This window comes from Lactuca virosa, chromosome 8 (assembly GCF_052849685.1).
Source record: "Lactuca virosa cultivar CGN04683 chromosome 8, Lactuca_virosa_CGN04683_v6, whole genome shotgun sequence".
Lineage (NCBI taxonomy): Eukaryota > Viridiplantae > Streptophyta > Magnoliopsida > Asterales > Asteraceae > Lactuca > Lactuca virosa.
The window spans coordinates 199,042,803-199,064,014 of record NC_136433.1 but is presented as its reverse complement, the minus strand read 5'-3'; the positions used below and the strand labels follow the sequence as shown (position 1 = coordinate 199,064,014).

Sequence of the window (21,212 nt, the reverse complement as noted above, 5' to 3'; positions counted from 1 at the left end):
CGTCCGATGCGTGTCACGGTGACGCCTCGCATGTCCGAAGCGCTGGCACCTTGCATGCGCGTCATCTGTCCGAGCAGCCGATGACGCGTCCGAAGCCGATGACTCCTCGCATCCGAAGCTCGCTCCAGCTGCCGCGTGTTCTTCCTTCGGCCGAAGATCCGAGCCACGTGCCCTTCCCTCCTTGCTTCAGATCCGACCCTCGCAGCTATATATAGTAGCTGCGAGATCTCCCGGGTAAACTTTGGATTTTACCCTTTTTCACCCCTTTTTCAATATTTTCACTATTTTGACATCCCCCGAAGCCTCGGTATCAATTTTAGCACCCGAAACACGTCCCGAAGTGCCCGGAGACCCTGACAAATTTATCTTTTCGGTTTGAAGCCCAACCCTCGCAGGACCCGGATCTCAAGAAAACTCCCGGTTTTCAACGAAGAAAGCTAATTATAGTAACGAAGTGCTGCCCAAATTACTATTTTAACCCCCCGTTATTTCACAGTGAGTTTAATATATAGGAACAATTGTATGTTAGGTGTTATATGTGCTATGTGCGTTTCAGTGTTATTCTTCCGGGTTATTTTCCCGTGTTCTTTTTATTTCCGCTATTTATGATAGCAAAGTTATACCTTTGACCATGTGATCATGAAAGGACTTAGATTCACGGTGGTACTGGTACGTAGCCTCTGGCCATGTAGAGCATGTCTCCGTAAGAGAATGACTTCTATTCTATGGCATTGGCAGATGGTTAGACAGGGCTATAAGCCTAGAATCTACCGAAATGTTTAAATTTGAAAGTGTTTGTCTTCTGTGCCATTTGGGTCGAAGCTTTATTGATCATATATCTTTGTATCAAATCATTGATTGATGTGGAAAGTTTGTCACATGATTCGCATATGCCTTTGTTGTTCCTTGTTCCTCTTTGCTTCTGCCATATTGAAGTATATATATATATGGCATAACGTTATATTGTATCTATTATTGAACTCACTAAGCGTCACCGCTTACCCCTCTCAGTGTTTAACAAATTGCAGGAGATAAGTAACCAGTATGGTTATATACTGTCAGAAGATGTAGAATAGTTTTTACTATTACTTTTGTACTTCGGTTTACGTATGTATAAAATTACAATATCCTGGGTAGTTATGTAATATACTAAAACTTAGTCGGTTTGTATCCAGTCTTTTGTAATCACATTATCAATGTAAAATATTATTTATAAATATGCATGTAGCATGTTTTGGAGTAACAATTGTCTTTAGTACGAAATTTAGGGTCTGTCAATCATGGTATCAGAGCGGTGGTTTAAGTGAACTAAATTCCACGGATTAATATTTAGACTTAAACTATTGGAAGTTCAATATATGAACTGAATCATTGTAAATATATGGATACAAACCATAGGAAATACTTAAGTGGGGTATTGGGTAGTGATAAACCCTAGTATTCTAAGATATTAAGTTACTTCAAAATTTTCACAGAATTAGTTTATGTGAACTAGGAATTTTGAGAATATCTAGATTTAAACATGGATTGTTAAGTGAAGATGATACGATATGTATCTAGTATACTTTAGGTTGAATACCTAATGAGGACAAGCACTAGAATATTAAGAGGAGATATGCCTTATATTCTAATATGTGCTAAATGATAAGTAAATATAGCATGCTTTAGGTTTCATACCTATATTGCTATTATTTGAGAAAGTTTAAGGTTTGTTGCCGACCTTGGTTTAGAAAATTTTATGTTCAGAATTCTAAGAATTTTCGTAATAGAATTTACATGAAACTTTTCGAAGTGATAAAGAGACTTATGATAGTTGACATCGATAAGTTTATAAATAAACGATCGCGGGATATCGTAAAATAATAAATATGAAGTGTTATCGTAAATAGTGTATTAATACCAATAGAGTGGTATTATACATTTAAAGTATGTTTGATATATAATAACATCTTTGGAAGAAAGATGTGCGTTTGAAACACGTTTGGGCAAGATAAATGTATTGTTATAAATCCATGAAGTTGTTCCACCGCTGTCCAGATTGAAGCAGTAATTGTTTATAGAATCGGAAGAACCGAAGATAGTGATAAATACTTCGACAGTATTGAAATTAATGTGGTACAAGATTTAGAAGAATTAAATGAAGATCAAAGGAAAGGCTAATGAAGTTTTTAGACTCAATAGGCCAAGACTTTGTGATGTAGTATGTAGTTCGAGTAGTAACCCTATACAAGATGTTCTGACTTAGTATTTAATAATATTGAGTGATGATTGACTTCTATCACATCCTTATGGAAGTTCCATTGTGTGTTAAGCCGACTTTAACATACAAGATTGGGATGGTGAATTGAGTCATTTAGTGGTAAAAGGTTAAGCAACTTACTTGTTTAAGTAAGGTAGAATGCTTAGTTGAAGAAGCAATACACCCATAGTATTGTATGAGAAGAAATGTTGTAGTTAGGAATGACAAAGAATCAAGTTGAAGCTAGTATAACATGCTGAGATGCAGCTATAATGCGGATTTCCTAGGATAGATTCGTATGAAGTAGACTTAAAAGATACACTCATGAGAAGAAGACTTACTCATATACAGAAATGAACAAATGTGCATGGTGACTTGCATGAATTAGAAGATGATGCAGATAGTTAAAGACCGTTTGTCTCCATGATACTAGAGTAAATTCTGGCATAGTGTGTCTTGCAAAGTAGACACTACCCAAGAAAGAATTTATATGAAGAATTTGGAAGTAAAATTCCTATCGACCTAGGAAAAGTATTAGGATATGCTAGATCGAGCATATGCGTAAAAAGAATTCTAGAAGGTGAATTTAGGAAATCTAAGATATGTTTGATAGAAATGTGAAATCCCTAATTGAGTCTAGGAGAAATTGTCATAAGTACCTGTTTGAACACATTCATATGTGATAAGTTGCTTTGTGATTTTGAATGGTGACTTGGAAACTGCGAGACAATACTTGGGATGATTATGAGTAGGTGTGAATAGTAGTAGAGGCCTATACTACTGGAAGCACAGGACTCAAACTTGGATCAGGGAAAGTCACAAGGTTACCAAGAAACAAGTAATCGATTCTGTTTTTGTTCGAGTATGTCATTACCTTCGTTTCGGTGATGACTAAGAAGATGATTTTCGTTCAGACCTTAATAGTCGTAAAGAATCGAGTCCGACTAAAATAGATATACGAAGTGAGGTGATTGGTTCAGAGAACCATATCTCGTGTAGTGACGAAAATTTAGTCAGAGAATTGAAGAATGAGATGGTCAGACGGAAAGAACAATCCAAACAGTAGAAGATATGCTTGGTGCATATGTCTTGGAGTTGGTGCGCGTCAAGTGGAAACACCATCGAGGCCCAAATTATAAAAATTAGGGAAAATAAGTATGAGATAAGAGCGAAATATTCCCAGTCATTTATATCGTTATGATTTCGGGGACGAAATCCTCAAAAGGAGGAGGTATTTGTAACATACACGTTCGGTTATCGTGTTATGTAATTTTAAAAGTGAATAATATTATGAAATATTAATTATTAGTATTGAGTTCTAACAGATAGTTTTTACTATAAATGAAGTAAAACTATGTTTAGAATCAATCGGAAAATATTGGAAGTCTTATGAGTTTCCAATTAAAAGACAAATATCGAAATTTAACGAAAATATAAAATTTGAAATAAGTAAAATTTTATTATTGAAAGTTGTAAAGAATCTCGTTAGAAACATTTACGCGAAAACCTCATCGAAATCCGAGTTATAACGAAGAAGTTATGACTATTTGAAGTTCCGCGACAAAACCGGCACGGCGCCGAATGACGTAAAAAATGAGTTTTTGATAAACTACTTTTTAGCCTTGGTGATCTAAACGAAAGTCGTAGTATTTGTCAAACCGAGAATTTTGATAAAATGAACGCCCAAATCTGACTTCGTATGAGGAAGTTATGAATTTTCTAAGTTTCAGCTTAGCAGTAGACAGCTAAAAACTCGAATTTAAGATCGAGTGACTTTTAGCCGACACAACCTAAACGAGAATTGAAGATCTCGTCAATAGTAGTACAACGGTAAAAAGTCTGACGAAAACGGATGTCGGATGAAGAAGTTATGAAATTTTAACGGATTTTCCAATCCCGGTCTGTTAAAAATAAAAATATTAAAAATAAAGTCAAAATTAGCCGACGAAGTCTAAACGAAAGTTGTAGAATATTTTCTCACCTACGCGTGCATATAAAGAACGTCAAAAAATGAAGCCCGTATGCAAAAGTTATGGATTTTAGAAGTTCGGGGCACAATTTCTGAGAAACCACGCATAGATAAGTCCGATCTCGGTGAGTCACCTGCCCCGTGTCCGATGCTGATGACGAGTCCGAAGTGGTCCAGTAGGCGTCCGACGCGTGTCGCGGTGACGCCTCGCATGTCCGAAGCGCTGGCACCTTGCATGGGCGCCATCTGTCCGAGCAGCCGATGACGCGTCCGAAGTCGATGACTCCTCGCATCCGAAGCTCGCTCCAGCTGCCGCGTGTTCTTCCTACGGCTGAAGATCCGAGCCACGTGCCCCTCCCTCCTTGCTTCGGATCCGACCCTCGCAGCTATATATAGTGGCTGCGAGATTTCCCGGGTAAACTTTGGATTTTGCCCTTTTTCGCCCCTTTTTCAATATTTTCACTATTTTGACATCCCCCGAAGCCCCGGTATCAATTTTAGCACCCGAAACACGTCCCGAAGTGCCCGGAGACCCCAACAAATTTATCTTTTCGGTTTGAAGCCCAACCCTCGTAGGGCCCGGTTCTCAAGAAAACTCCCGGTTTTCAACGAAGAAAGCTAATTATAGTAACGAAGTGCTGCCCAAATTACTATTTTAACCCCCGGTTATTTCACGGTGAGTTTAGTATATAGGAACAATTGTATGTTTTGTGTTATATGTGCTATGTGCTTTTCAGTGTTATTATTCCGGGTTATTTTCCCGTGTTATTTTTATTTCCGCTATTTATGATAGCAAAGTTATACCTTTGACCATGTGATCAGTGAAAGGACTTAGATTCACGGTGGTACTGGTACGTAGCCTCTGGCCATGTAGAGCATGTCTCTGTAATAGAATGGCTTCTATTCTATGGCATCGGCAGATGGTTAGACAGGGCTATAAGCCTGAAATCTACCGAAATGTTTAAATCTGAAAGTGTATGTCTTCTGTGCCATTTGGGCTGAAGCTTTATTGATCATATATCTTTGTATCAAATCATTGATTGATGTGGAAAGTTTGTCACATGATTCGCATATGTCTTTGTTGTTCGTTGTTCCTCTTTGCTTCTGCCATATTGAAGTATATATATGGCATAACGTTATATTGTATCTATTATTGAACTCACTAAGCGTCACCGCTTACCCCTCTCAGTGTTTAACAAATTGCAGGAGATAAGTAACCAATATGGTTATATACTGTCGGAAGTTGTAGAATAGTTTTTACTATTACTTTTATACTTCGGTTTACGTATGTATAAAATTACAATATCCTGGGTAGTTATGTAATATACTAAAACTTAGTCGGTTTGTATCCAGTCTTTTGTAATCACATTATCAATGTAAAATATTATTTATAAACATGCATGTAACATGTTTTGGAGTAACAATTGTCTTTAGTACGAAAGTTAGGGTCTTTCATTTATCCCTTAAGACTCATCAAGAGGTTTAGATCTCAAGTCTTAGGTCCATACGGCACAAGCATGGCATAGGCTTAATCAAGAAGCACTTAATCCCTTAATTATCATATCCATTTTCTCCAGAAAAGTATATAACACCAAAATTAACTTAAAGGTTGGTGATTTTTAGACATGCACGCCCAATGCATGTCTTGGACTCAACATAGGTCAAAATGGGGATTATGGCCAAGATCTTATGCATGGCTCAAACAACCAACCAAACTTCATATCCAAACCAATAATTACTCCAAATAATCCATAGATTCATAAAGTTGCAACCTTTATGAACTCTCACCACCCCAACTAATAAGATCAAGAAGAAAATGGGATAAAACTTAGGATCTAGCAACCTATTATCAAAAAGGTTGAGTCTTGAATACTTATAAGGGTCCAGAATCGAGCTAGGATGGGAGATGGGGACATTCTTGTTGATCCTTTGCTTATTCCTTCTTGCTTCTTCCTTCAAAATCACTCAAAATCACTCAAGAAGGCTTCAATAATTGAGGAACAGGAATTAGGGTTTCTTATGAGTTAAAGAGGGTGGTAGAGGCTGAGGGTGAGCAAACCCTAGCCTCCACGTTCCACTAAATAGGGTACAAAACCCAGAAAATTAGGGTTTAAGACACCAGCGGCGACCATGTCGTGGCCTTTCTTGACATGTCGTGGCGAGTCAAAAGAGACTCGCGACCATAAAATGCCTTGCCACGCCGTGACGACTCCCAAAATCAAATTTCAAATTAAAAATGAAATTTACCTCAAAACCAAATGTTACACAGATAAACTGGATAATCACCACTGCACACAGATAATGTAAATGATGATCTCACAAACCACCTAGACATTAAATAAAAGGTCAAACCCTAGTCTATGATCTAGAACCCGAAAGTTTGACTCAAGGTCAAACCTAGACAAAAAATCAAAAGTCAAGACTTAGTCAAACCAGGTGACCCATTGTAACGCATGTTTCCTAGTATGCATTTAATTATAATTTAGGCATTTTTAAAGAGCTACTTGACGAGTTGGGAGCCCCAGACTCGTCGAGTAGAAACGAGATTGGACGCGGGATCTTAAGCCACCTACTCGACGAGTTGAGAGCCTCGACTTGGCGAGTAGTTCTGCCAGAACGAAACCTTAATTTTGGGGTTTTGTACCCTATTTAAGTATCTTAATCCTCACCTTGTGGCCTCATTTCCAGCCTCCAAGTCCCAAACCCTAATCCACGAAACCCTAGATCTGTGTGTGAGCTTTCGAGCTATTTTGAGTGATCTTTGTGTGTTCTTGAAGCATGAAGAAGAAGAAGGAGCTAGAAGGTTCAAGGAGAAGATAGTAGATCCAGAGACTTCCTTCCATCCTCATCATTTTCTGGTAATCAAGTCTCTAACTTGGCTATTAGTTCATTAGATCTCCTTATTTCCATTTTATGAGGGTTTTGGTCCAAGAAGCTTAATCCTTGGGAAATGGACGCCCCAAGAGACTTACCTTTCACATCTGGGATCTAGAAGGGGTTTCATGGCATAAACGTGCAAACTTTATGACCATGGAAGCCTTATGCAAGCTTTAAGGTATTATCATGGCCTTTTAAGCCCCAAAAGGCCATGCATGGGAGTAAAGTCTGAGATTTTACGTGTTCATTTGGTGTCTAGGACCTAGATCTCGGTTTTCATGCTTTAGGTTGGAGTAATAAGGCTTTTGGACAAAGATCTATGTCCTAAAGAACTAGGGTTTGAGCTAAACCCATTTAAGAAGGATTATTGGCGGGTAAAGTTGAAAGCTTTGCCCTTAAAAGGGCATTTCCAGTATGTAGATGAAGTATGGGGTTTGGATCTAGAGAGTAGGGACTTAATCCTTTAAGATGGCCCAAACAGGCTGAAGAACTCGGCGAGTCCAGAGAGGGACTCGACGAGCTGAGTCGTGTTGTCCCGATTTTTGTACAAGGTAGGACTCGACGAGTCTGCTAAGGGACTCGACGAGTGATTCGCCAAATCGCGAATATGAGTAGCCAGGGAACTCGGCGAGTCAGGGCGTGACTCGGTGAGTTAGGAAGCGATTTCAGGATTTTTTGAGTTATAGAACTCGGCAAGTTGATAGGTCAACTCGGCGAGTTGGGTCAACCCAGAATGTTGACTTTGACCCGGGGTAAAATGGTTATTTTACCCTTAGAAGAATTCTCAGTTTTTGACTAAGTGATTATTGTGATAATGGTAGCCGGGGAGTCGTTGGAGCAGCAGTCGGAGATTCCTCACACGAGATTTCACAGTTAGCATACGAGGTGAGTTTCCTTCAGTAGGAACGGGTCGAAGGCACCAATGTCGGCCTGTGTAGAGTAGCTAAGTCTGGGCTGGGCCAGTATCTTAGAATGATTTATGTTAGTAGCTAAGTGTGGGTTGGGCCCATATCTTAGTATTATCTTATTATGTTATTGAACTGGTAGATTATAGTTATACTTGTTGTATGCGTGATACTTGTATGTATGTTTAGTTAGCGGGGTGTGGGCGGGGGCCCGTATCTCCCGAATAGCGGAGCGTGGGCAAGGCTCGTACCTCCTAGCCAGCTGAGTGTGGGTGAGGCCCATATCTCGTAATTAGCAGAGTGTGGGCGAGGGCCCGTGTCTCTAAGATGGCTGAGTGTGGGCGAGGCACGTATCTCAAAGTTAGCCGAGTGTGGGTGGGGGCCCGTATCTCTTTCAGTGTGGGCGAGGCCTGTATCTCCTAGCTGCATGTTATATGTATGGTATGGGGTAGTTTGGGGAGACTCACTAAGCTTCGTGCTTACAGTTTTCAGTTTTGGTTTCAGGTACTTCCGGTAGCAAAGGGAAGAGCTCGGGATGATTGCAGTGCACACACCATTTGTTCATCCTGGGATATTTAGACTCTGATATTTTGAGACATGATTTTGATATAGTACTTTGTTATGATGATTTGATACACATAACTTTTGATCTTTATTGTGATGTTTGATGAATTATGATTTTCTTAAATGATTTTAAAACAAAATTTTTGAACCGTATTTTTGGGATGTTACAAGTTGGTATCAGAGTCTTGGTTTGAGGGATTCGGGCACACTCTCGGGTGTGTCTGATTTCAAACTGAGGACTTGTTATGAAAATTTTCAAAAGAAAAATCATTTTTATAAAAAGAATTTTGAAAAAGAAAAGAATTTTGAAAAGAGAAAAGAACTTTGAAAAGAGAAAAGGGCGTGGTTCATGCAATCAGCCGACCTCAAGTAAGTACTCCTAAATTACCCATACAAGTTTATGTTATGATATGCTTATGAGAACGGCATGATAGATTAGGGCTAAGGATCTAGGAAGGATGCCTTATGTGCCTGTTATATGTGTATGAGCTTATTAACTGCATGCTAGTACAGTTTAGTTAGTGATATGATGGCCTGATTAGGATATGCTTGATTATGTTGACTCGATGCTCGAATGTTGTTTGCTTTGTGCTTTTAGGAGTCTTAGTTATCTTTTACTAACTAGTAAACGAATATGTTAAGTTATATATTGCGAGGACTAAATAATTTCAGAAGGTTAGGTCTAGCTCTATTTCGCAGCTCTTGTTTGATTCCAACCGTTGTAGGGTAGGATCTCTCATTTGAAGAATTATCTAGTCTTAGTGATATGTAATGGTATTCGCGAGCTAGTTATGGAGAGATAGCAGGGACTTCTTATGCAGCTGATGGCGGAGAGTGGGATGGTGATTACCCTAGGGAAAGCCTACGATGAGAGTAGTGCGTGAAGCAGTAGTAGTAAAAGGGACTTGGTGAAGTCAAGGCAGTTCTTGAGGAAAGTACGGATAGATGTGGAAGGTAGTATGGGCCCGTACTACTGAAAGCAGAGGATCCGTACTCGAATCAAGGAAGGATGAGATGAATCTAGGGAACTTGTAGTATATGTAATCCCTTGAGATGTGATTAGTATTCTGATGTTGTTATGATGTGTTTACAGATTGGTGGTATTACGCACTAGACCTGTCGGCAGTTTAGGCGCCGGTGAGGGATCAGGCTCGGGCTCTGGAGTCGGGCAGCTAGACGACCAGACGAGAGAGTTCATCTCCTCTGAGATCACGCACAATATTCTGGATCAGACTCCTGTGATCTTCGGCACGATCAAGGAGGGTATCTTGGAGCTTTTGGATGAGAGATTGAGTGCCTTCCGCACCGAGGTCGCGGCCATGATGGGGTCGCGTACACTAACATTCATGGATTTCAGAGCTTGTGGAGCTCCCGATTACCATGGGGCTCGGGACCCCATTGCGAGTGCCAGATGGTTGGCGGATGTCGCCAATATATTCCGCACCAGCAGATGTCCCGAGGGGGACAAGGTTCAACTTGCGTCCTGTCTTCTGAAGGACAGGGCACGTGACTGGTGGGAGGAGGTCGAACATGCCATTAGTGATGATGCAACTCTTGATGCTATGACTTGGAGTGACTTTTCGGCCAGGTTCAGGGCCGAGTTTGCACCTATGATAGAGGTGCATCAACTTGCTAGGGAGTTCCAGGATCTCCAGTAGACGATTGAGACGGTGACGAAGATCACCGCTATGTTCAGGGAGAGGGCCCTTCTCGTTCCGCAATATGTGGCGGACAAGGAGATGAAAAAGGCCAGATATTCTGAGATATTACGGAGTGATATCCGCCAGTCTGTGAGCCGCTCCAGCTGCAAGACGCTGTAGGACATGATTGTTAAGGCGAGAGAGAGAGAGAGAGAGAGAGAGAGAGAGAGAGAGTTGGATTTGGAGATGGAGAGGAAGAGGAAACCAGAGTGCGGGCAAGAATCCCAAGGTAGATTCCCGAGGGAAGGGCCAGCAGGGCCGAGGCCGCTATGGCAAGTGTGGCAGGACACATGATGGGGTATGCAGGGTAGGTAGTTCTGGCTGCTTTAAGTGTGGCCGAACGGGACATTTGAGTACAGATTGTACAGCTACTACCACCACCACGACAGTATCAGACCTGATTTGCTTCCAGTGAAATCAGAGGGGACACAAGCGGTCCCAGTGCCCGAGTTTAGCAGCGGCATGGTAGGTGGTGGCACCCGCTCCTGCTACATTGAGGATTACCGATGGCCGCCAGGGCCGGGCGGACACGCCAGTGGCGAAGAGCAGAGCCTTCCAGTTGACAGCATAGGAGGCACGAGCAACTCCTGACGTGGTGACTGGTATGCATCTTCTCCTCATCTCTTAATTTGTACTGATTATTGCTTATGTTTATGTGTTTTGTTATAGGAGCGTTCTTAGTGAACGGTATAGCAGCTTGGTACTATTTGATTCGGGTCCTACCCGATCTTTTGTATCACTCGGACTCAGCAAGCGATTCGTAGGAGCTCCAGTGGAGCTGGATTACCCACTAGATGTAGAGATAGCGGACGATAGGACCGTTCGGGTTGCGAGAGCTCATCGGGGATGTACACTTCAGTTGTTTGATGAGCAGTTTTCTGTGGACCTAGTCCCTATTCCACTACGAGGGAATAAGGTTGTTGTTGGTATGGACTAGTTGAGTCCCAATAGAGCAGTGATCGACTGCGAGTAGCAGCTAGTGAGGGTTCGGACTCCTAGTGAGAGAGGGTTAGTGATTCAGGGCGAGAGGCCGTAGGGTGGGCCGACCCTATGTTCAACAGCGAGAGCAATGCGCTACATTCAGCAGGGTTGCGTAGGTTATGTCGCTTATGTCATGGATACCTGGGATAAGGGTAAGGCGATAGTGGATGACGTGCTGATCGTGCGAGAGTACCCGGATGTATTCCCAGAGGATTTGCCTGGGATACCTCCGGAGAGGCAGGTTGAGTTCAGGATTGACCTAGTCCCTGGTACGGCTCCGATAGCCAAGGCAACATACCGGTTGGCTCCTCCTGAGATGCAGGAGTTGTCTACGCAGCTGCAAGAGGTTCTAGACAAGGGATTTATCAGACCGAGTAGTTCGCCATGGGGAGCCCCGATCCTGTTTGTGAAGAAGAAGGACGGGTCACATCGCATGTGTATAGACTACCGGGAGCTGAATAAGGTAACGGTGAAGAACCGTTATCCCCTCCCGAGGATTGATGATTTGTTTGACCAGCTACAGGGCACATCTTGGTTCTCCAAGATAGATATGCAATCGGGTTATCACCAGATGCGAGTCATGGATGAGGATGTGCTAAAGACAGCTTTTAGGACTCGCTATGGTCACTATGAGTTTGTGGTGATTCCGTTTGGGCTCACCGATGCTCCAGCCGTGTTCATGGACCTCATGAACCGCGTGTGCAGACCGATGCTGGATCGGTCTGTGATAGTCTTCATCGATGATATCTTGGTCTATTCCAAGACTCAGGAGCACGTGAAGGAGGTGCTGGAGACACTGAGGAGGGAGAGACTTTTCGTAAAGTTCTCTAAGTGTGAGTTCTGGTTGTGCGAGGTGCAATTTCTTGGGCACCTTGTCAACCAGAAGGGTATTCTGGTTGATCCGGCCAAGATAGAAGTCGTGATGCAGTGGGAAGTTCCAAGGTCTCCATCTGAGATTCGGAGTTTTCTTGGCCTGACGGGTTATTACCGGAGATTCATCCAGGATTTCTCCAAGATCGTTGTTCCTTTGACCCGACTGACCAAGAAGTCGGTGACATTCTGTTGGGGGCCTGAGCAGAAGATAACCTTCGAGACTCTCAGACAACGGTTATGTGAGGCACCGATTCTGACGTTTCCGGAGGGCGTCGATGACTTCGTGGTTTACTGTGACGCTTCGATCACGGGCATGGGTGCGGTATTGATGAAGTGGAGTCACGTGATAGCTTACGCTTCGAGGCAGCTGAAGCCTCACGAGGCTAACTATCTGACACATGATCTAGAGCTGGGGGCTGTGGTTTTCGCCCTCAAGATTTGGAGGCATTACCTCTATGGGGTTCGTTGTACCATTTACACAGACCACAAGAGTTTGAGGTACCTCATGGATCAGCCGAATATTAACATGAGGCAGCGTCATTGGTTAGATGTGGTGAAGGATTACGACTGTGAGATCCTTTACCACCCGGGAAATGCCAATGTGGTGGCCAATGCTCTGAGCCGCAAGGCAGTGTCGGCTCCGATTCGAGATATATTTATGAGGATGGCAGTGATTACCCCGTTGCTAGAGCAGATCCGGGAGGCGCGGGTCGAGGGCCTGAAGGAAGAGCACCAAAAGTGCAAGCGGATCGCAGGCCGGGTGGCCTCATTTCATTATGACAGTCATGGGTTGTTGACCCTGCATGGGAGAATCTGGGTTTCGTACTGGGGCGGAGTACGATAGGTTCTGATGGATGAGGCCCACAAGTCGAGGTTCTCCATCCTTCCCGGGGCGACGAAGATGTATCGGGATCTTCGCTCCGATTACTGGTGGCCCTGCATGAAGCGGGATGTAGCATGGTATGTAGAGCGATGCATGACCTGCAGGAAGGTCAAGGCCAAGCACCAGAGACCACACGGCACGATGCAACCGCTAGACATTCTCGTGTGGAAATGGGAAGATATCACCATGGATTTCATCACCAAGCTTCCCAGGACCGCATGTGGAGTAGATTCGATATGGGTCATTGTGGATCGGTTGACCAAGAGTGCTCATTTTATCCCGATCCAAGAGAGTATATCGGCCGAGAATTTGGCCGAGATCTATGTACGTAAGATAGTGGAACGACATGGAGTGCCTGTCTCGGTGGTGTCAGACCGAGATGTCCGTTTCACTTCCATATTTTGGAAGCGGTTTCATGACGAGATGGGTACTCATCTCCACTTCAGCACCGCTTTCCACCCTCAGAAGGATGGACAAAGCGAGAGGATGATTTAGACTCTCGAGGAAATGTTACGTGCATGCGTACTGAATTTTGGTGGCAGTTGGTATATGTATATTCCGTTCGCGGAATTTTCGTATAACAACAACTACCACGCTAGCATAGATCGACCTCCCTTCGAGATGCTCTACGGGAGGAAGTGTAGGACCCCAATCTGTTGGGGCGAGTTCGGTCAAAGAGTCATGGGGAGTACTGAAGTAGTACTCAAGACTACTGAGAGGATCCAGCAAGTCAGGAGCAGGCTCCACACTGCTCAGAGTCGGCAGAAAAGCTCTGCCGACAAGCGCCGTTCCGATTTGGAGTTTTAGGTGGATGACATGTTTCTCCTGAAGATGTCGCCTTGGAAAGGTGTCATCCGGTTCAGGAAATGGGGCAAGCTAGGCCCCACGTACATCGGTCCTTTCAGGGTTATAGCCCGGGTGGGAAAGGTAGTGTATCGGTTGGATCTTCCAGCAAAGCTCGGCCAGATGCACAACACTTTTCATGTTTCTCAGTTGAGGAAATGTTTAGTAGATGATTCAATGATTGTTCCTTTAGACGACATTCAGGTTGACGACAGCCTGAACTACATTGAGAGGCCTGTGGCGATTCTAGATCGCAAGAAAAAAAACCTTGAGGAACAAGGTTGTTCAGCTAGTGAAGGTGCAGTGGCAGCACCGTAAGGGTTCAGAGTGGACATAGGAGCCCGAGGAGGAGATGAGGGATCACTACCCAGAGTTGTTTCCCGACGTAGCAGACTTCGAGGACGAAGTCTAAGACAAGTGGGGGAGAATTGTAACGCTTGTTTCCTGGTACGCATTTAATTATAATTTAGGCATTTTTGAAGAGCTATTCGACGAGTTGGGAGCCCCAAAATCGTCGAGTAGAAACGAGATTGGACGCAGGATCTTAAGCCACCTACTCGACGAGTTGAGAGCCTCGACTCGACGAGTTGAGAGCCTCGACTCGGCGAGTAGGTCTGCCAGAATGAAACCTTTTGCACCCTATTTAAGGATCTTAAACCATGCATGGGAGTAAAGTCTAAGACTTTACGTGTTCATTTGGTGTCTAGGACCTAGATCTCGGTTTTCATGCTTTGGGTTGGATTAATAAGGCTTTTGGACAAAGATCTATGTCCTAAAGAACTAGGGTTTAAAATAAACCCATTGAGAAGGATTATTGACGGGTAAAGTTGGAAACTTTACCCTTAAAATGGCATTTCCAGTATGTAGATGAAGTATGGGGTTTGGATCTGGAGAGTAGGGACTTAATCCTTTAAGATGGCCCAAACAGACTGAAGAACTCGGCGAGTTCAGAGAGGGACTCGACGAGTTGAGTCATGTTGTCCCGATTTTTGTACAAGGTAGGACTCGCCGAGTCTGCGAAGGGACTCGACGAGTGATTCGCCAAATCGTGATATGAGTAGCCAGGGAACTCGGCGAGTCAGGGGGTGACTCGGCGAGTTGGGGTGCGATTTCAGGATTTTTTGAGTTATAGAACTCGGCGAGTTGATAGGTCAACTCGGCGAGTTGGGTCAACCCAGAATGTTGACTTTGACCCGAGGTAAAATGGTCATTTTACCCTTAGAAGAATTCTCAGTTTTTGACTAAGTGATTATTGTGATAATGGTAGCTGGGGAGTCGTTGGAGCAGCAGTCGGAGAATCCTCACACGAGATTTCACAGTTAGCATACGAGGTGAGTTTCCATCAGTAGGAACGCGTCGAAGGCACCAATGACGGCTCGTGTAGAGTAGCTAAGTGAAAGGACCCCTTTCTATAACTACATCATATTACTCCAAAACATGCTACATGCTTATTCATAAAAATATTTTACATTGATAGTTTAATTACAAAAGACTGGATACAAACCGACTATTAAGATTTTTACAAAATATATATATATATATATATATATATATATATATATATATATATTACATAGCTTCCCAGGAAATTATACACTAAATACAAAAGTTATAATATAATCTATTCTACATCTTCTACCAATATATGACTATACTGGATGCTTATCACCTGCAATAGTTAAAACATTGAGAGGGATAAGCGGGTGACGCTTAGTGAGTTCAATAACAGTTACAATATAACGTTATGCCATATATATATATATATATATATATATATATATATATATATATATATATATATATATATATATGTATATGTATATATATATATATATATATATATATATATATCAATATGACAGAAGCAAAGAGGGACAAAGAACAACAAATGCATATGTGTATCATATGACAGGCTTTACATATCAACAAATGATCCGATTCAAAGATTTACAAACAATGAGAAACAACAATTTCAATACTTGATATACATCAATAAGACTTCATCCCAAGTGGCGCAGAAAATACAATTTCAGAATATCATTTTGCCAGAATACACAGGCTTTCAGCCCTATCTTAGCATTCTGCCAATGCCAAAGTGATGCTTATGTCATACACTTCATGGCCAAAGGCTACATACCAGTACCCAAGTGATGCTTATGTCATACACTTCGTGGTCAAAGGTATAGCTCATTATCATAATAACACGGGAAAGCACATTGAACATATAACACATAACATACAATTGTCCCTATATTGAACTCATCGTAAAATAACCGAATCATAAAATGATAATTTGGGCAGCATTTCGCCTCTAAATATGACTTTCTTTGACGAAACTGGGGATTTTTGTTGAAAACCGGACCTTGCGCGGGCAAAGTTTTAACTTGAAAATATTATTTTTGCGGGTCTTCGGGGCGTCGGGACTTGCTTCGGGTGTCGGGGATGTTTCCTAGGCTTCGGGGGGTGCTAGGGTAAATTGAGAGAGTGTAGAAGGTGTGAAAGAGTGAAATTTGTAACCTAAAACCGAAAGTCCTCACTTTCTATTTATAGTATCCAAGGGCTCGCATTACGCTGGGCGTAACTCCTCGGTACGTTGGGCGTACTGCGTGGCGGTGTCCTACGATGAGCGTCACTTCGGTATGTTGGGCGTACGCGACGTGGCAATGGTTCGGAACCCGGGCCTCGGACGTGGCTGAGTTAGGACACGCGTCGTCATGCGAAGGTGCTTGGTGGCTAATACGTGTCTTCGTAGTACGCTGGGCGTACGTACGAAGTACGTTGGGCATACTTCTCCGGCCAACCTCGTAATTTGTGCCATAAACTTCAAAATTTCGTAACTTTCGCATACGAACTCCGTTTTTGACGTTCTTTATATCCACGCGTAGGTGAAATTATGCTATACAACTTTCGTTTAGACTCCGTTGGCTAATTTTTTACTTCATTTTTAATATTATATTTTTAACGGGCCGGGACAGGAAAATTCTGTTAAAAATTCATAACTTCTTCATCCGACGTCCGTTTTCGTCTGTCTTTTTACCGTTGTATTACTATTGACGAGATCTTCGACTCTCGTTTAGGTTGTGTCGGATAAAAATCACTCGATCTTTATTTCGAGTTTTTAGCTGTATATTGTTATACCGAAACTTAGAAAAATCATAACTTCTTCATACGAAGTCAGATTTTGACGTTCTTTTTATGAAAATTCTCGGTTTAACGAATACTACGACTTTCATTTAGATCACTAAGGCTAAAAAGTAGTTTATCGAAAACTCACTTTTTACGCTACATAGTGTTTTGCCGGTTTTGTCGCGGATCTTCGATTGGTCATAACTTCTTCGTTATAACTCGGATTTCGATGACGTTTTCGCCTAAATGTTTCTAACGAGATAATCTACAATTTTTAATAACATTTTATTTTTATTTATTTCCAACTTTATATTTTCGTTAATTTCAGTATTTGACTTTTGATTGGAATCTCATAAGACTTCCAATACTTTCCAAATGATTCTAAACATAGTTTTACTTCAATTCTTCATAAAAATATCTTGTTAGAACTCATTGCTCAAAACCATATATTATTTAATAATATTCATTTTTAAACAAAACACGATAACTGAACGTGTATGTTACATAAGTGTGGGTTGGGCCCGTACCTTAGAATGATTTATGTTAGTAGCTAAGTGTGGGTTGGGCGCGGATCTTAGTATTATCTGAGTATGTTATTGAATTGGTATATTATAGTTATACTTGTTGTCTGCGTGATACTTGTATGTATGTTTAGTTAGCGGGGTGTGGGCGGGGGCCCGTATCTCCCGAATAGCGGAGCGTGGGCGAGGCCCGTACCTCCTAGCCAGCTGAGTGTGGGCGAGGCCCGTATCTCTTAGTTAGCAGAGTGTGGGCGAGGGCCCGTGTCTCTAAGATAGCTGAGTGTGGGCGAGTCCCATATCTCATAGTTAGCCGAGTGTGGGCAGGGGCCCGTATCTCCTAGTTGCATGTTATATGTATGGTATGGGGTAGTTTGGGGAGACTCACTAAGCTTCGTGCTTACAGTTTTCAGTTTTGGTTTCAGGTACTTCCGATAGCAAAGGGAAGAGCTCGGGATGATTGCAGTGCACACACCATTTGTTCAGCCTGGGATATTTAGACTCTGATATTTTGAGACATGATTTTGATACAGTACTTTGTTATGATGATTTGAGATACATAACTTTTGATCTTTATTGTGATGTTTGATGAATTATGATTTTCTTAAATGATTTTAAAACAAAATTTTTGGACCGTATTTTTGGGATGTTACACCCATGCACTCTCCTGGGCGCCTCGCACCCGCTACAGGATAAATTAGTTGAGTCTCAGCTCTAAATTAGATGCGGCTCCAAATTTATCAGAAGGTGCCCCGCGCCTCGGCCTTTTAAGGGTTTTTCGACTTAATCTACTAAGTTAAGACTCTATTTTTCTAGATCTGATTCTTACTAATGTATTGGATAAAATTTCCAGCTTTATCCATTAAGTCACCCGAAACAAGCAAGATCTAAACGTTAATAATCAAAACTCATTTAAAGGACCTCATAACTTGCATGGCTTAATGGACATGCGCCAAAACATGACATTCCTAGTCCAACAAGTATAAAGAATGTTCAGAGGTGCTCAAAAGGTGTTGGAGTTCTCTCAACTCCAAAGCACAAACTCAAAAGGACCAAAAAGTAACAAATATGAGGGGCTTATTCGGCAAAACTAGTTGGTAACGAGTAGTAGTTAGCGGGTAACGTTTGATTTTGGATTGTTGAAAGTTTCTCCATGTAGCTTTTGATTTTGGGACGTTTTGTTTAGGCTAAAAGCAAAACGCTTCTGTCACAGAACGAAGCTTTTTCTTTCTTACGAGCATTTTCTTAAAAGTTAGAAGCTAGAAGCTTCCAAACGCTGCGTGTTGAACACGCCTGAGAAATAACTAAATCTAGGAAACCAAAGAGCAAGTTAAAAGCTTTATACTCACAAAGGGGTGTCGAACGGGTAAAATTTTCAGGTTTCGGGTAGAACGGGTATTTCCTTAAGAAAATAATACCCGATACCCGACCTACATTGTAATTCGGGTTTTCGGGTTTCGGGTATTCGGGTTTGAGGTCGGGTCGGGTAATTATCGGGTATACCCGAAAATTTCTTAAATGACACTTATTGATAATTTTTATTTTTATTTTTATTTTTACATGTTGGTTGGTTTAATAAAGAATCGGGTAGGAAAATACTCCATACAATTAACAAGTACATATATAATAACAATACAAATCATTATAATATGTTATGTACTTTTTTAATTCCATTCTGTGCGATAGTGAGAAACTAAGAATTGTGATGACGGTTCAGGACTTCAGCTTCAGCGTCGTATTCCCTTTGCAATTTTGCGTCGACTGTCGAGCCTTCGTTCATAAGAAGGAAACAAAGGGTTTTGTTTTTTTTGAAGTGTGTGTACGTGACTGCATTGTATATTTGGTATTATTTAAAAAACGAATTCGTGTATTCGGGTATACCCGAAAATAAATATTCATACCTAAAACCCGACCTATATTATTATCGGGTTAACCTATTACCCGAATGTTCATACCCGTTACCCGTTCTACCCGACCCATTCTAGCCGAATTCGGAACGGATCGGCTGGGTAGAACGGGTTTCGGGTTTTTTCAACAGACCTATGATATTGTGAATAACTCTAAAAATTATTGTTTAATTAAAAATATGATCAAAGTACTTTATACTTTTGTAAGATTAGCCATTTTACCTAATCGTATTAAATTAGTTAAAATTATCATTGTTCGTGGCTTTTAAAAATTCTTATTATATTTCTCTTCATAAATAGTGAAATATAATTATGGTATATGTCAAATCAGATTTATAATCTTACGGCAACAATAAAAATAGTTTTGACATTTTTTGCATGGTAATTGTGTCATCCATTTTCACATGTCTCTATATGTATTGTAGGTAATTATGATCAAATTTTCACCATTCATTTTCTCTCTCTCTGTCTCTTTACTTTCTCTCTCTATATTTATCTGGGTATCTATATAAACTCCTCGTAACACTTCTGAATGCATTTAGATTTTAGACTTCAAACTTTCTCCCTGACGAATCTCACTTATACATCCTTCCAAAAACCAAGTACTTGTCATTCTCGTTCGGGTCGGATCATCCATTTCAAGATTTCTTTAACTTCTTTAACAGTAGCTTTACTAGCTATTTGCACACTGGGTAATCCCCTACAATGGCGGAGGCTCTGAACTCTGAGACTGAGTCCACCACCACCACCACAATATCCGACCCATTTTCTAAAGAACTGAGTTTAGAGGATCCGAATAGGAAGTGGATCAAACGTAGCAGAGAAAATGCAGAAGATGATGATGGCAATAGCAGTAGTAGCAAAGCCACCAAAAACAACAGTAAACATCCGGTTTACAGAGGTGTTCGGCGGCGGGCGTGGGGAAAATGGGTATCGGAGATCCGACAACCGAAGAAGAAATCTCGGATCTGGCTTGGAACCTTCCCTGACCCGGAAATGGCTGCACGTGCACACGACGTCGCTGCACTCTCCATCAAAGGCAAGTCCGCCATTCTTAACTTCCCTGAACTTTCGGACCTCTTGCCCCGACCCATTTCGTGCTCACCATGTGATGTCCAGGCAGCGGCCACTAAAGCTGCTTCCATGGTTCACCTCAACCAGATCACAACCGCAACGACGCCATCAACGCCGTCCACCTCTGCTTCTTCGACCTGCTCCGCCGCGTCCACGTTGACGTCGTATTCGGGAAAGCCACCGTCGGAAGAGCTGAGCGAGATAGTGGAGCTTCCGAGTTTGGGAGAGGGGTTCAACTCGAACGATTTTGTGTTTGTGGACTCTGGTTGGGACTACTTCTCGTCGCCACCATGGGTGGAAGGCGGCGACGGTGGATGTTTCGGTGGAGAGCCGTTGTCTGTAATGCCGTCGACTTCCGGACATGTTATATCACCTGGCAGCTTTTTCTTTGATGCCTTATTATGGCAATATTAATAAAATAAAAATAATAAATGTTTCTTTTAGTTTTTCTAGTTGTTTCATGAGTTTAGTCTCTTAAACCACATTTTTATTTCACGAGGAGTGTCATAAAGTTATATTTGATATGTAATTTAAGGGGTGATTATAAATTGATTAGCGTGTTTATTAAAATTCAAAAAATGTTGATATAAGATATTATAATCATTGTATTTCTAGTTGTTTTTTTATTGAATGGTTAAGATCGAAATTAAAAATAAAACTATTAAATTTATGTTTATTTAAGTTGTAAAATGTTCATGAACCAGTTCATTTTTATTTAAAATGTTCATTATAAATAGTGATATTCAGTGACCA

At 41.7% G+C, this 21,212-nt stretch overlaps 1 pseudogene; it reads left to right on the top strand.

Annotated features, from left to right (window-relative positions):
- Positions 1–19,873: 19,873 nt before the first annotated feature.
- LOC145134623 (ethylene-responsive transcription factor ERF043 pseudogene) lies at positions 19,874–20,902 on the top strand (annotated as a pseudogene).
- Positions 20,903–21,212: the final 310 nt, after the last annotated feature.